At 44.8% G+C, this 16,969-nt stretch overlaps 1 protein-coding gene across 1 annotated transcript in view; it reads left to right on the top strand.

Moving 5' to 3' along the window:
- The window catches only part of PWWP2B (PWWP domain containing 2B), a 35,677-nt gene extending 20,453 nt beyond the window's left edge, over window positions 1-15,224 (top strand). The window contains exon 3 of the mRNA XM_053312077.1: window positions 12,969-15,224. The gene's annotated coding sequence lies outside the window, so the exon portion shown is untranslated. The remainder of the gene's footprint in view (window positions 1-12,968) is intronic.
- Window positions 15,225-16,969: the final 1,745 nt, after the last annotated feature.

The raw sequence follows: 16,969 nt of genomic DNA, 5'->3' as shown, positions 1-16,969 counted from the left end.
TCTCCCACAGTCCCTCTCCACATTTCTTTCCACCCCAATCTTGGAGCTAGGTGGCGGGGAGGGATTGCAGTGGAGAATTTGCAGGGGAAGGGTTAAGCAGCTCCTGCTTACTGAGCTGTAGTGCCAGCGCGGCAAGATTTTCATATTTGTATGAAAATAAAAGAACTTTCTTATGCAAATATAGATTAATTCAGAGAAATGTTGTTGGTGAGGATTTTTACCCCCAGTTAAATGACAGGAAGGGAAAGAGTTAGGCTGTTCCCACATACTCTTATTTTTTCATTCCTTCATTCTCACCTGTGAACTTGCTAGTTGCCTTAGGTATGCTACAAACCACCACCACCACGCACATGACACCTGACATACTGGAATAATAGTACAGGCCTGCCTTACAGGACTTTTATAAGGATAGTTGATCTAATGTGTGAAAACTCAAGAGTGGTGCTGGGTGCAAGGATCATGGACTTTCCTGAGGTTTGGGGTTAAAGGTGAAAAGTGGGGTCAGGGACAAGGACCATCGGATACCCTAGGATCTCTGGTTAAGAGCAAAGAGGAAGTTTTGGGTTGGTATTCACACGCATATCAAAGACCAAACTAGCTTTAAAACTTGCAAGGATAGTGGTTTTTCCATTAAAATTGCTGGCTGACATTCAGACTCTGTGTGTGTAATGTGCCTTTTTGTGATTTCCCCCTCCTTTCTGCAGCCCTCTGTGCCTCCTGAAAATACATCCTTGGAGATCCCGCAATCTTTAGGGCTGTGTTTTGTGAAGCAGAGTGGGCTTCAGAGGAAATGGGAATCAACGAAAATCACTTCTTCCCCTGTTATGTGTGCACAGGGTCCTTTGGCATGCACAACATTAGTTTGGAACTCAGCTGCTTAGTTTTAGAATTTCTTGAAAGGCTGAGAAGCTGAAGATCTAACACTGCACACAAGAAAAATAGCACATAAGGTTCTATTGCTGTTCTTCCCACATTTACTGCAGAAGATAACTAAAGCGGAGCTCTGATTGGTGAGAAATTGTGCATTTTTCTTGGTTATTCTATAACAGGGCAACTTTTTTGTAGATTGCTTTCTATACCATTAAAACTCCTTATTTTATGTGCAGACGAATAGGCTTCTTAATGCCAGAATAGCAATGGTCTGGTGAAAGGAACTGGAAAGAAAAGTCTAATGGTGGAGCCTTTCTCCATCATTATACTAATAAGAGGTTCTATATTTAGCCCTATAATGGTCAAATTGCAACAGAAACAGAGCAGAATATTGCTGCTTTCCTGACATGTCAATCATAGCTGTGACTTCTTCTCTCATTCACTAGAACAATGGAAGGCAGGAGCAAGCTTATTTCTCACTAAACTGGTCAGAATACTGCCTGTACATTTAGTCTGCTCATCTCTGGCTCTGGAAGGGCTAGAGACTTGCTCTTTTAAACAACTGAAAGCTGAGAATCTGCGCCAGGTAATGGCTTAAAGTGTGTAAAGGTAAAGTGTGCCATCAAGTCGGTGTTGACTCCTGGTGACCACAGAGCCCTGTGGTTCTCTTTGATAGACTACAGGAGGGGTTTACCATTTGCCAACTCCCGTGCAGTATGCCATGATGCCCTTCAACACCTTCCTATATCGCTGCTGCGCTATATAGGTGTTTCCCATAGTCTGGGAAACATACCAGTGGGGATTCGAACTGGCAACCTCTGGCTTGCTAGTCAAGTCATTTCCTCCTGCGCCATTAGTGGCAGCCTAGAATCCGGACAAAACCCAACCAGCTGCGCCTGTGGCAAACCTACCCTGAGAGAGCTGGATTTTTGCCAGCTAGGGAAGGGCTACATAGTACACAATAGTACGCTAATTAACTAACTAAAGTTTTAATTACAGATTAGAATTTGCCACACATACCCATTAGTCAGTGGGGCTGACAATAACAGAGAAACATACATAGGAAGCTGCCATATACCGAGTCAGACCATTGGTCTATCTAGCTCAGTATTGTCTGCACAGACTGGCAGCAGCTTCTCCAAGGTTGCAGGCAGGAATCTCTCTCAGCCCTATCTTGGAGAAGCCAGGGAGGGAACTTGGAACCTTTTGCTTTTCTCAGAGCAGACCCATCCCATAAGGGGAATATCTTACAGTGCTCACACTTCTAGTCCCTCATTCAAATGCAGCCAGGGCAGACCCTGCTTAGCTAAGTCTTAACAATGTATGCAGGCTGTTACACTGAATGCCTTGTCCCTGCTCTGAGTGAACAAGAAATAGCAAACCTGATATTTTTCTTCCAACAAAGCCCTTCAATGAATGTGCTTGGTAATGGGGGGCAGAGTATGGTCGTCACAGTCAACAGGCAGCCTGATCGTATGGTCAGAGCTGTATACCTACATTGTTTCATGTCTATGCAAACCTTCACAATGAAATAACCTACTACTAGCTGGGCCAGGTGTCAAGCATCTGCACTGCCCACTGCCTTTTTCTTTCTCCCACCTCACCCCTGCTGCTTTCTGGCCTGCCGGCTGGCTTCTTCTCACCCACCCACTGCTTCCCTCACCCCCACCCCCCCGGCTGCTTTCTGGCCGGCTGGGTGCCAGCTTCTTCTCCCCCCCCCCCCAGCTTATCCTGCCCGCTGCTGCCACCATTTCCTTCTCTCCACCCTTCCCATGGCTATACGACAGCTCTCTGAATTCTCACAAAGGCTGCCACCGATGGGAATAGCCCCAGGTATGCAGTATTTGAGGCCAGCGTTTCCCGCCCAGGCTGGTCCTCCTCCCCCACCTCCCCACCCGCGGTTTCTGCCTGGCATTAAAGCTGGCCCATCCCCTCCTGGGCTGTCTCCTCTTCCTGGGCTGTCTCCTCTTCGACCCAGCCGCCTCCTCACCCCACCGCCGTCTTCCCATCGTGGCTGCCGCCGCCTCCCCATCGCATCCGGGCCTGCCGCTTCCTTCATGCGGCCCCTTTCCAATTGGGCCCCAATTTCTCCGTCCTTGCTCCCATCTTTGCTGGGAATTCTCTCAGCGTGTCGCGAGAATTCCGCCCTGAAGACGTGCATCCCCATGGTGGGTGGCTAAGAGAAATAATTATATGGAAGATATTTACCTGAAATGAATATGCCAGAGATTGACTTAGGGATCTTCTGCATGCAAAACAGATGCTCTATCATTCAGCTGCAGACTTGTCCCCTAAAGAAATATCTTACAGTGACAGTGTTTACATATCCATCCAAATGCAAACCAAGGTGAACCCTGCTTAGCTGAAAATGTATGCTCGCTACTGCAGGACCAGCTTAATTCCCAAGGCGTGGCATGGGTAACTGGCCAGATCTGCTTTCTCAAGAACGGGACAGATGCAGCTGGGTCACTAGCCAAAACCGTGCAAAAGTACCCCTGGCCACCGCCTCCACCTGGGCATCCAGAAGCACCAGCAGCATCCTCAAAATGCAGACCTCTTTCAAGGGAAGTGCAACCCAACCCACAGCCAATTGAATCCCCTCATCCTGATTGCCTCTCCTACTAACCAACAGCACTTCCATCTTGTCTGGATTCAGTGTCAGTTTCCTACCCCCACCCCCCCTAGCCTGTCACTGCCCCCATCCCTCTCTTCTGCTCATCCACCACCTCCCTAGGATCAGGATCAAATGACAAAGAGAAGTAGATATAGAGCACATACTGATGACACTTCCACCCAGATCTCCAGACAACCTCTTCTAGTTGTTTCATGTAGATATTAAACATCGTGGGGGATAAGCTGAACCTTGTGGACTCCACAGACCACTGACCAAGAGGTTAAACAGTAGTCCTCCCAGTACCACGTTTTGGAGCAACATCAAAGCAGTGCTTCCAGTCTCAATATTTAAGGGGCATCACTGAGTATCAGAAAGGGGTGTGTGTGTGGTGGGGTGTTATTTGTAACATACTTTAGAGTGAGTGGAAAGGAAAGGGTTTCTCACCTTCACCTTAAGTGGCGCAGTGGGGAAATGCTTGACTAACAAGCAGAAGGTTGCCAGTTTGAATCCCCGCTGGCACTATATCGGGCAGCAGCGATATAGGAAGATGCTGGAAGGCATCATCTCATACTGCAAGGGAGGAGGCAATGGTAAACCCCTCCTGTATTCTACCAAAGAAAAGCACAGGGCTCTGTGGGTGCCAGGAGTCAAAATCTACTTGACGACACACTTTACCTTTACCTTTTACCCTTGGTCATGAGTCCTCCCTCTAAAGCAACTTATATTTAAAGCATCTTACATTGTTCCCTTCCTCAGGTATCTTCAGAACCAGGTATAGGAAAATCATGGTATTTGCAGGGGTTCTGTTTCCAGCTAGTGCTGCTGATACAAAAATTGAGCATACCAAGGCATTGGGGCAATGTAAATCTGGGAGTTAATTACTAAGTGGGGAAATGCCCCCTGCAAAAAAAAAAAAAAAATTGAGAAAAAGCATGGCAAAGTGTCCTACCATTCTCTGTGGGTACCCAGCAATCCTGCAGTGCTCCCCCACCCCCCGAGTAAAAAAATTGGACAAAAATTGCTGGTTTTGTACCTAAAAAAACAAACAAACAAACAAAAAGAATAACATATGCCTGCTAGCTTCTGAAAGCCTAAAAAATAAATAAATGTTTTAGGTAGATTCTGGATGGTGAATCTATCCAAAGGATAATCTCTCAGGTAGATTCTGGATGGTGTCGCTTGGAGACTGTTGCTCTTCAGTGTGTGAGCTCTTATATGGTGTCCCCCAGGGCTCCATACTGTCTCCAGTGCTCTTTAACGTCTACATAAAACCTCTGGGAGAGATCATGAGGAGATTTGGTGTAGTGTGTTATCTGTATGCCGATGACACCCAAATCTATTTCTCTGTTTCAACATCATCAGGAGAAGGCATAACCTCCCTAAATGCCTGCCTGGAGACAGTGATGGGCTGGATGAGACATAACAAACTGAGACTGAATCCAAATAAGTCGGAGACCCCAAATTGTGTGGGGTTGGAACTCGGGAGACAATTCTGATCTGCCAGTTCTGGGTGAGGTCACACTTCCCCAGAAGGAACAGGTAGGCAGTCTGGGAGTGCTTCAGGTTTCAAACCCCTCTCCCTGGTGTCCCAAGATGAAACAGTGGCTAGAGGTGGTTTCTACCAGTTTCAGCATATCAGCTGTGCCTGTTCCTTGAGATAAACAACATCCAAATGGTGGTACATTTACTGGTAACCTCCAGACCTGACTATTGCAGTGTGCTCTATGTGGGGCTGCATTGTATGTAGTCCGGAAACTGCAGTTGGTACAGAATGCAGCTGCCAGGCTGCTCTCTGGTCATCTCAGAGAGACCATATTACTCCTATATTAAAATAACTGCACTGGCTGCCACTAAGTTACCAGACAAAATACAAAGTGCTGGTTATAACCTATAAAGCCCTAAATAGCTTAGGCCCTGGGAATTTAAGAGCGTGTTTTCTCCATTATGATCCCCATTGCCCTTTGAGATCATCCAGAGAGGTTTGTCTGTGGTTGTCACCAGCTCTGCAGGGATGGGCCTTCTCTGTTGCTGCCCCGAGACTCTGGAATTCATTCCCTGCTGAAATAAGAGCCTCCCCATCTCTGACAACCTTTAGAAAGTCTCTAAAGACACATTTCTTCACCTTTAAAAAAATAAAAAGACTTGAGGCTTTAAATTGTTTTAATTTGTTTTGTTTCATCTTGCTGTAAATCACCCAGAGACAGAAGTTTGGTGCAGTGTACAAATATCATTAATGAAATATTGCCGATGATGGGTTGAGGAGGGAGCCTGAGAGAACAGAGACTTGTTGACAGTGGCCTTCTATGTTCATGGTGAAGTGTTTTAGTGACCTAACTATTTGCCTGGGCCTATCCCCTAGAAGCTTCCCCTACCCATATGGATGCGTTGTTTAAATGTTACCTCAGTATCACAGGAGCCAGTCGCAAAACACCGTTCCCGCATGTTCAGGTTAATATCAGGTCTCCAAAGAATTCCTCTTAACAAAGGAGTGGAGCCATTACATCTTCATTGGCCCGCTGATTGAGAACACATGACTTCCGTTAGCCCCAGATCATCTCAGCAGGTTGCGATACGAGACAGGATTTTTCTCAGTGTGGGCTTAGAAAGGTTAGTCATCCTAATAAAAATGAGTTTGAATCAGTGGGTTCTCTAATTTTTTCCCCATCTATGTGCACAATGAGTTTTTTTTCCTGGGCAACGGTATGATTGCAGTGTGTGCCGCACATGCATTCAGAGTGGGGCCTTCCTGATTCAATCTGAGCAGGATCTAAAATGAACTGAGCGAACATTAAAAATAAATAAATTGTGAGCACGCACACATACGCATGCCTTAGAGGAAACACTGGTTTGAATACCTAACAATGATGTACATTGTTTCTTCTTTCAGAAAATGTTCAACCTTTGTCAAAACCCAATAGTTCAGAAAGGGGAGCAATTGACAAGATCTTCCCTTTTGTTCCTTTGTGGTTTGAACTGGAGACATTATGGCATCCTTAAGAGGGCACAGAACATGTGACCTAGCATGCACCCAGCAGTCTCTGCTGGTGCTGCTGTTCATTACAGAGAGAGTTTGACATTAGTGAGCAAGGCCCTTATTGCTCTTCTCTGAAACTCTAATGCGCTTCCAAGAAATGATAGGGTTTTTTGAAAACCACAGCCCTAGAGAACAGTTATGCCTTGCAAAATGCAGCTGGCCTTGGAAAGTTGCATGTGATGAACTGCATGGAGTATACATGCACAAAATTTTCCACTTTGGATGTATTGGGTCCAACTTTGAATAAACTGTTTATGTGTTTTCTTAATGTAATTAGGTTCTTCGATTCTCCTTTTCTAATGACCAACTTATGAACTGGAGCCAGTTTTTTTTTTTAAATGTGTTTATGGTTCTCCTTTTATAGTGCTGGTTCTTATCTGCTGTATATTTCAGCCTAGGGGTTTGTCTCCTAAAATAAGGGACACCCAAAATTGTTCTTTGTTATGAAAAACAATGGATTTTAGCTTTGGATTGTGACTAGATTGTAATATTTGGACACTCTCCATCTCTGTAGATTTATGAAAGAGATATTTGTCTTCTGGACTGTCTAGGTTACTTAAAGTATCAAAATAACTTACTTTAGATAGATAGATCTTTATTACGGTCGGAGACCAGCCTTACTTACTACATTTTGTTAAACTTTTTGATGGATGTTGCAGCAATACAATTTGTAAGTACCTTGAAATGCTCCCACCCCTGCACTCCAGTTAAAATAGGAAAAAATTACAGAACCAGAGTCTGTTTGGATTTTGGACAATACCACATTGAATGCAGAAATAAATGCTTGATGATCACATGTTTTCCATAGTGTAGGAGGTCATCCATTAACATGGCTTGTGGACCCAACATGCTCCCTGTAGTCAGGACCAAAACATAAAGCGAAAGAGGTGAGTTCCTGCCGGCAGGCGTAGTCAACCCCCCCAGTTCCAGTCCTGTTTAGTTCCAAGTAGCAGGACTGTGAAAGAGCTCTACATTTTCTTATTCCTCAGGCTAGTTTTTCTGCTTCTTTCTCTCCCCACCCCCCGCCCAACCTTAGGTTGTGCCAGGATGGGAAGGGAGTTGGTTTTCTTTTCCAAAAATTTCCAAACACTTTTCCAGTTCTATTTGGCTTATTGGGTCCTGCAATTTGGTTGGCTTGTTCTGTCCCCCCCACCCACCCCAAAAAAACCAACCAGCAATGCATGGATAAGGAAGACTTGCTTGTGGGTTCCCTTTCCGAGAGGCCTCAGTTGGAAGGGAAGGGTTAGGGCTCCCCTCATATGGGGTCCAAATTGTCCTGCTCTATTGCCCTATGGAGGGAGGTAAGGGCCCTCCCACTCCTCTCCTCTCTTCTCCTCATCCCAGTAGAAGCTCGCTTTCCAGCAGAAGCCTCCCAAAAGAAGGCTAAACACTTTCTTGAGCCTCCAATGTAGCATCGCTTTAAATGCTTGAAGCCACGTGTGGCTCAGTGAGCACCTATTATTGCAGGCAGTTTGTGAGTAGCGCCTGCCTTGCCACTTGCCGTCACAGGCCGAAGAAGAAGTCGGTTCACGCTTCTCTTGGTGCCGGTCCTCAACAGCTCTCCCCTTGGCAATAGTGATGTGCACAAACCAGTTTGGCATTCTATTCCTAGAATGCCAAACTGGTTTGGAAACTAGTGTTTGAACCAGTTCAAACACGGTGGGTCCTTTAAGGTGTGGGAAGGGTGTCCTTACCTCCCCTGTTGCGCTTCCCCCTCTGGCACAGCTTCAGAAGCTGTAGGCATGGGGCAACTGTATACTCTCTTGCCGCCCTGGTCAACATAATACCAGCGCTAGAGGGGGAAGGACCCTCCCTGCACCTTAAAGGAGCCAAAAAAACCCTCCTGGGGTGTGCATGGAACCGGTTCTGTGCATACCCCTACTTGGCAGCAGTCAGACCTGGGCTATTTCCACAGAATGACCACTGGCCCAGCCTAGAGGGCCATCTCACCTCCCATTTTCTTCACCAGCCCTCATCACAACATTATTCATCTCATGGAAAGAGCATGCTTTGCTACAAGACTGACATCACCCTGGTGCAAGAGAAAGGCCATATCTTCATCATTGGAGGAGGAGATCTGCCTTCCTGCAAAATGGCCAACTCCACAGCTTATCCCTCCTCCTCCTCCTATTGAGGCAGCACTTGCACCACCCCCTAGCTCACCCTCCTCCTGATTCCGAATCCAATCAGTCCACAGACACACACCATTCTCTAGAGTTAGACAAGGAGGGTGGAAAACATTCTGATAAGGAAACCTGTGCTCAGTTTCCCATGTCTCTTTAACACAGCAGATTTTGAAGTCCTACTTGCCAAGGCCAAGGGGGCCATTAAGGATGTCTCACCTACAGAAGCCATTCATTCCATGCCCCCCTTTGATCAGGAGGTTTTCCTTTCTTCCTCTGCTCTTTCAGCTACATTACCTCTCCCTGCTCTATTCCACTCTGCCATGACGGCCAAGTGGCAGGCACCATTTCCCTCCAAATCCATTGGCACCTGCCCCAAGTAGATATACACTCTAGCCCAGCTCATCTTAGGCACAGTATTGCATAATGAAGGCAATGAATAGTTAAAGTTCTCAGAGGACAAAAAATGTGTTTTTCTTCTCCGTAAATCCCAGGAGGCCTCTGCCAGTGTTATCAGGGTGGCAGCCACCAACACTATCTTTGCCCATGCTCCTATTCTCTGGGCAGAAGATTTGGCTCAGACAATCCTAAGCTCAGACAGGGCATTAATAAGCTAGCCAAAGTGGCTGCACTCATTGCAGATTCCAGCCTGGAATTTATTCAACATGCTTCCAGGGCCCATGGTGTCTGGCGCTGCAGTACACAGATGCCTTTGGCTCAAACAATGGAAATGTGAACCCAAATCTAAACTCAGTTTGGCCTTGACTCCCTTTCAGGAGGGCTAAGTTATTTGGGACACCACTGTGTCTGATCCTGGTCAAAACCTGGATAAACAGAAAGCTATGCCATCAGGGTGTGGAGATTTTCAGAAGCAGTACAGTCTTAACATGTCATCCTTTCATTTCTCCAGTCAGTTCTCTAGACCACCTGGATCCCAATACGGGGACAACCACACCACTAATTTCTGATCCACCTGGTGTAACCAGTGGCAATAGCAACCAAAGGGACCTCCCAGACCAAACCACAGGACTTCCTGGCATCAGTCTACTTTTCAGAGGCTTATCTTCATATGCCAATCCTGCCTGTTCACTGGAGGTTCCTCAGGTTCTACTGTAATCACCAACACTCCCAATACTGGGCCCTTCCATTTGGCCTCTCCTCTGCACTCCAAGTGTTCATCAAAATCTTGGTGGCACTCATAGCACATATCAGGATGCACGGTATTCACATACATCCATAACTTGATGACCTCTTGATCTGCTCAAGATCAGCATGTGGATTGGTGATCTTCTACCATTTTTCTTCTGTGTTGGAATGGGTATTTTTGATAGATTATCTACAATGTAACTGGTTAAGACTCATTCACAGAGAATCAAGCGTAAAGTGATGCATGTTGGGGCAAAAAACCCCAACTTCACATATATGCTGATGGCATCTGAGCTGTTGGTGACTGATCAGGAGAGGGATCTTGGGGCCATGGTGGACAGCTCATTAAAAGTGCTGACTCCATGCGTGGCAGCTGTGAAAAGGGCCAATTCCATGCTAGGGATCATTGAGAAGGGGATTGAAAATATAAATGCTAACATTATAATGCCCTTATACAAATCTATGGTGCAGCCACATTTGGAGTAGTGCGTACAGTTCTGACTCCACTGCACCTACTGAGGCCCATGCCTCAGTAGGGGGTCTTGATACTGAACACCAGAACCCTTGACTCTGCTGCTGTAGCTCCTTATCTGTACTCCTTGGAGGAGGAGCAGTTGCTATTTCCTTATGTGCAGTCTCTTCCTGGGCACAGTCCCCACTGCCATCCAGAGGAAGAGGGCAAACAAGTGGGTGATGGTGGCAAAGGAAAGGGACCACCTGAGAGTACCCATTTTAGTCAAGCAAGATGCTATCTGGACTGCTGTTTATATATTGTATGTTTTTGTTTGTTTGCATTTTATTTATGTATTTTCTTTGCTGGTCGATTGACTGTAATAAAGATTGATTGATTGATCTTGCCCGAGGGCCTCCCAAATGCCAGCTTGAAAATGGCATTATTTAAATGAGTGATTTCTATACGTGGATGAGATAGAGACCACCAGTGAAAGGGCGGGATAGGTTGATGGATTGGAAGTGATGCACCATAGGATAGGGATAGTGATGCACCATAGGATAGGGAATTATCAAGGTAATTTCTGTGTCATAGGGTCAGACTGACAGATGTGTGTTTAAATACAGTGGTCTATTGAGCCATTCTATAAATTCTGAGTTTCTAATACAATTTTCAGATGTATTTTCAAAGTGACCATGAAATCTGCAGCAATTCATGCACAGAACATATGTACCTGAAGTGCAATTGTACTAGACATCATGTTGTGTGTGTGTGTGTGTGTGAGTGAGTGAGTGAGTGAGAGAGAGAGAGAGAGAGAGAGAATATTTCCATGCTGAGTAGCAGGGTCTTGCATTTAAAAGTGTTTTCCTGCAAACAATTGCATAATAGTGCTCCAGGCGGTTTTGGAGGAAACTGATTATCTAGACCCATTTCAAACTGGCTTTAGAGCTGGCTATGGGGTTGAGATAGCCTTGGTTGGCCTGATAGGTGACCTTTACCGGTGAATCAACAGAGGGAGTGTGACTCTTCTGGTTCTTCTGGATCTCTCAGTGGCGTTTGATACCATCAACCATGGTATCATTCTGGATTGCCTGGGGGAGTTGGGGATAGGGGGCACTGCTTTGCAGTGGTTCCACTCCTATCGCTCGGGTAGATTCCAAATGGTGGAGCTTGGTGACAGTTGCTCCTCAAAACAGGGGCTGTTATATGGAGTCCCTCAGGGCTCCATTCTGTCACAAATGCTTTTTAATATCTACATGAAACCGCTGGGTGAGGTCATCAGGAGATTTGTTGCTGGCTGTTATCAGTATGCTGATGACACCCAAATCTACCTCTCCTTTTCATCTTCATCATCAGCAAATGGCATTCATTCCCTAAAATGCCTGCCTACAGGCAGTAATGAGCTGGATATCAAATTGAAACTGAATCCAAGCAAGACAGAGGTGCTCATTGTAGGGGCTCAGAATTTGAGGGATGAATTCCCCTGGAAGGAGCAGGTACGCAGCTTGGGAGTAGTCCTGGACCCAGGCCACACCCTGGTATCTCAGGTAGAGGCCATAGCCAGGAATGTTTTCTGTCAGCTTCGGCTGATTCGACAGCTGCATCCATTCCTTGAAGAGGATGACCTCAAAACAGTGGTGCATCAGGTGGTAACCTCCAGGCTTGATTACTGCAATGCACTCTGCATGGGGCTGCCTTTGTACGTATTTCAGAAACTTCAGTTAGTTCAAAATGCGGCAGCCAGACTGGTCTCTGGGATAACCTGGAGAGATCACATTATGCCTGTTTTAAAAACAGTTTGCACTGGCTGCCGGTATGTTTCTGGGCTAAATACAAAGTGCTTAGGTCTGAGTGATCTTAGAGAGTACCATCTTCTGCACAATCCCCACCGCATGTTAAGGTCATCTGAGGAGGTCTGTCTTCAGTTACCACCTGCATGTCTGGTGGCAACTGAGAGGCAGGCCTTCTCTATAGCTGCTCCTGGGCTGTGGAATACACTCCCTGCAGAAATCTAGGTTAATTATTGAAATGAACTCTGAGTTCATTATTGGCCTTCAGGAGAGACTGTTTGGCCTGGCCTTCCAGGGTTTTAGAAAAACAGTGTTAAATGTTAATGGTTTTATGTTCTTATTTTTTTTCTGATTTTAACAGTTAATTGACTTTTGTTGTTTTTGTTTTAATGTAAACCACCCTGAGCCACTTTTGGAAGGGCCATAGAGAAATCAATCAATCAATCAATCAATCAATCAATCAATCAAATAAATAAATAAGTCTTGCGTTTTAGAGTGTTTTCCTGCAAAAGCATCTACTTGTTTCCATCTTTTTTCCAATATGGAAAGGATTTGAATAGAACCTCTATCAATGTCTTTTCATATACTTCCCAGAAAGGAAAAAGGGATTGATGAAAAAGTTGTTCTAATAGTTTTGTTTTCTCTGTCCAGGGCATTATTATATTTTAAAACATTTCTTTTTGTGTCCAGTTAAGCAGATTGCTGAGTTTTTTTTTTTAATTATCTAGCATTTAGAATATCTGTTAATTGAGTCCCTTTAATAAAACTGCAGATGTGAGTCTCTCTTGCTCGCTTGCACTCTCTGTTTTACTGCAACAGATTTAGACCTTGAGGTTTTGTACTATATTTGGCTTGGTGGCTGTGTGTACACTTTTTGTAGTTCGCATTGGCCTGCTCTGTGCCACTTGTAGTAACTTCTCCTTCTTTCACTTTCTTCAAGGTAACAGAAGATAAGAGCACAGCTGTTTAGAGTTTCACAAGGTCTGTAAACATCCTGACACGCTCCCCGGAAGAATCTTAAGGTTTCAGTACACATGCGGCAGGATGAGCTTTCAGACTGGCCCCACTCATCATCTGTGAAAGATAACAGGCACCTGGATTGCTTAGGAGACAACCCTCCAGAGGCTAGTCTGACCAAAAGTCACGAGGCTGCTTTAACGCAAGAGAAGCAAACTGGCGAGTAATAATGTCAGTGAACTAGGGGGAGTCATGAGTACCACATCTTGGAATGTATTTATTACTTGGAAAGTGTTAGCTACTCTTGGTAATTTCCCCTCTCCCTCATCCCCACCCCCACACAAATTGCTGCTGCTGCTTTTACTTAATGAGATTTCTCACTCTCTCTTGTTTCAATTTTAACGCTGCAAAACTGTTTACTCCAGCTGTGTACACTCTTGAGAAGGGACATGCAATAGAATGGAATCAGTGTAGTCTTAACTAAAATGGACTCACATTGTGACAATTAAAACTTGGAAAATGTGCAACTCATCAACACTGGATGACTTTTATTCCAAGTGATGTGGCCTCATCTACGTGTGAACATCTATTGTGGGGAACTAGCACATCTTCTTCTCTCACACACACCCTTCAGGTAAAGGGAACTCTTAGGGTATAGGAACTGGACACATCAACCACAGTCTCAGCAGGAGTATTGGAGACAATTTTGTTTCTAAGAGTCCATGTGCTTCTAATGAAGAACAAGGGTATCTGGGGCTGTCTCAGGGCTCTGGTACTCATTGGGTTGTAGTTATTCTCGGTTATTCAAGTCGACAGAGGCAATTTGTTTTGTACAGACTCTTTTTAGGAGCAAGGGAGGAGATTGCTTAACAGCAGTGCCTTCTGCACAGTGTAGGCAAGGATTCAGTCTTCTGAGCCACTCCTGTACTTTTCCTTACACCAGGCACTGTGTTCCTCATATTCATTGGAAAGATCCACACCCACACCTACCTGATGTCTCCTGCAAAGGCAGGTGCTGTGGCAGGGTCATCCACTCATCTTATAAAAATAAGCTGTTGCCCTCAAGTTTGTGGAGAGCTTCAAAAGATGGGCAGCATTTGAAGCAATATATTCCAAACTTCTGTTGGTTGAAGTGCGTTTTTTCTCTCACTTCATTTTTATACGTGAAAGGACTTGCTTTTAGTGTAAAAGAGTAATAAGTGCTTGTGCTTAGAGGAGCACCTCAGTGTTTCTGCATGAGTTTGTTACTGTTCTGAATTTCTCCTGAATGGAAAAAGGTAACCGCACAGCAGTAACACATACAAAGATGCTATGGGCATCCTAGGTAGTTTTGCTGCATCTCTGTTTGCAAGTGATTGAACAATCCAATCACACCTAATGTAGAAAAGTGCCAGAATGGCTTCCTCTCAAAAGGATGAGTGCTTTTGGTTGAGAGGCACCTTTAATTATTTAACATTGGCTGCCATCCTGACTAACCGCACCTGCATGCTGGGAGGGCATGTTCCTGCTGCTGAGAACTTCCACAATACTTATTGCGTGAATGGTGGTGGTGAGTTTTCGCTAATCTCTTCTTAACCTAGAAATGCCCTGTGCCACCCAAAAATATGTCCTTGAGGGCTGTGTTGCCATTGGGGACATATTTTGGGGTGGTGCAGAGTACTTCCTGTGGAAGGAGAGAGTAGCACACACCCCTTATGATAAGTGCTGTGGAGCTCAGGGAACTCTCTACAGTGGGGGTGTTTCTTCCTGGTACACAGAATAATAATTGATTTTTCATCATATGCGATCAGCTCTATGATGATATGCTGTTCTTGGGAATTGCTGATCTGAAGACTCATAAGCAAGAGAAGGGTGGTAATCAGGGCTGGGTGTGCATCTGTGAATCTTTTATTATGCATAAAAGAACACAGTACAGAGTCAAGTTTAAACACATTCTACAGAAAGGTGAATGGCCACAACATAGTGTATTTAAGTAAAGAAAAGCCTGTGTTCTGTGCTTTAATTGGGTTGGCCTCTCCACTACCTGTTTATATTGATTCTAGCTTCAGGGAGAGGAGGCCAAAAGTAACTATGGCAAAATACTTGAAACTGCTTTGATGTTTGTTATGCGTTGGGGGGAGATTTAATAACAGTAAACATGCGTGCCATGAACTGAAACGGTTGAATAGTGAATTCAAGTGTATTTTTCATGTCTGTGATAGCTTAACAAAAATGCAGATAAAAATTCTGCCCAACCATCTTGCTGTTTGTATGCGGAATATATACAGCCCCAAATTGGCCCTGAACCGATTTGCATTGGACTAGCTGAAAGCAGATTTAGGTTAATGGTTAAAATGAATAGAATGGCCTGCAATTCTGGCAAGCCCTCTTCTTTTATCATCATGGATATATTTCAGAAGAATTTTAAATGTAAAAGCAGAGCAAGCGATTCCTTTGTGGTATTGCAGACATGGTTCCTAGAGGAAGAATGGAGCCATGCTACATTTGTCTTGGTCGGGGGGCGGGGGGCGGCGGGCGGCACAAATGTTTACAACAAACATGGGGGCTTTAAATATTTAGAGGCAGAAAGCAGCTTAAAGAACTGAAGGTGGTTTGAAAAAAGGATTGCGGCATATGGTACAACTCCAAGTGTGGTGGGTGTAAATGGGGCTGCTGGGTTGATTGGTTTCCCAACCCTGTTTTGAGGAAGCAAAAAGATCTCTCAAAGCCCTTTTAGCTCTCTCTGAAAACTATTGTCTTTCTCTAGCTGGATCTAGTGTAAAACAGGCCAGCTGGGATCTCATTGCAAAGCTTGAAATGCATCACTTCATCGGAATGCTTTTTATCCTGTATCTTGAAGAATGGTAAGATGACAGGCATACTGGCATAAGTGGTGGGGAGATGGACAGATAGAGATGGGAATGTGTTTGTCTACAAAACCAACAAGCAAGAGATAATGGTTGCGGAACTATCTATAAACAATGTGATATCCCCCCCCCCCCTTCTTAAGCAATGTAAAATGTACAATTAAAAGTATTGCATCACATTGCAATAAATAAACATGGCAACATATATAGTAGTTGTAGATCCGTATTGTATAACATATAAAAGCAGAAATTGAGAATCCATGCAGGGAAGAACTAGGTGGATCATGTTTTAAGCTGCATGTTGATAGGCAGGAAGTCTCACTTTGGTTTGTTCTTATTAGGCCGCTGCCGAATTCTTAGAAGCAGTGCTCTGGTATGTATTAAGCTTTCAGGGCTTCCTATTCTCTTGCTGGCAGGGAGTCTTGTCCTTAGCAAGCAAAATGTTTTTGCAGATACGGCTCCAGCAGAAGTTCAATTTAAGTCTCTGTGGAGAAGGGCGGGGGGGGTCCTTCAAGGTTCCTCCCACCTTGCAAAAGTCACAGCTCCTTGTGGGCAAATAGAGCAAAAATTGTGTCTTGCACTATCTGCCCTACCTGGTAATCTATTCTGTGAAGCCAAAGAAGATCTCTAGCCTGAATAGAAAGGCATTGCGTGCTCATTTAGTTAAATGGCAACTTGCAGGGAGCCTAGAAGCTGAGAGCTACACAAACAGGCTGTAGAAATATTTGTTCAGCTGAATAAACTTTCCCTACTGTACACATTCTGACCAACTGAAATGAGCCCTCCACCTTTTTTTTTTTAAGTGGTTGGAATAAAGTTGTGTGTGAAGTCTTCAAGTGTTTGAGAGTAGTCCTGCCGTAGGAGCTTTTAATGTAATTCTGTATTGCTGAGCTGCTAATAATTCCTGAAACATTTCTGCAACATGAAGTAGTGCTCATTGAAATAGCATTCAGTTTGTTTAGGACTGAACCAGAGCTTACAGCCATCTACACACAATCCTTATTCCCTTCATGAGAACAGCCCAGGAACATATATATATGAGCCATTCACACAACTGGAGGGGGGGCGGAGTTGGGTGTTGGGTTGAAGGCTGGTCCAACTCCTCTTCCCTCCAGACGATAGCAGAAATGTTGCTCCC

Source organism: Hemicordylus capensis, chromosome 3 (assembly GCF_027244095.1).
Source record: "Hemicordylus capensis ecotype Gifberg chromosome 3, rHemCap1.1.pri, whole genome shotgun sequence".
NCBI lineage: Eukaryota > Metazoa > Chordata > Lepidosauria > Squamata > Cordylidae > Hemicordylus > Hemicordylus capensis.
The sequence above is the reverse complement of the archived record's forward strand: the minus strand, read 5'-3'. Positions and strand labels throughout refer to the sequence as shown.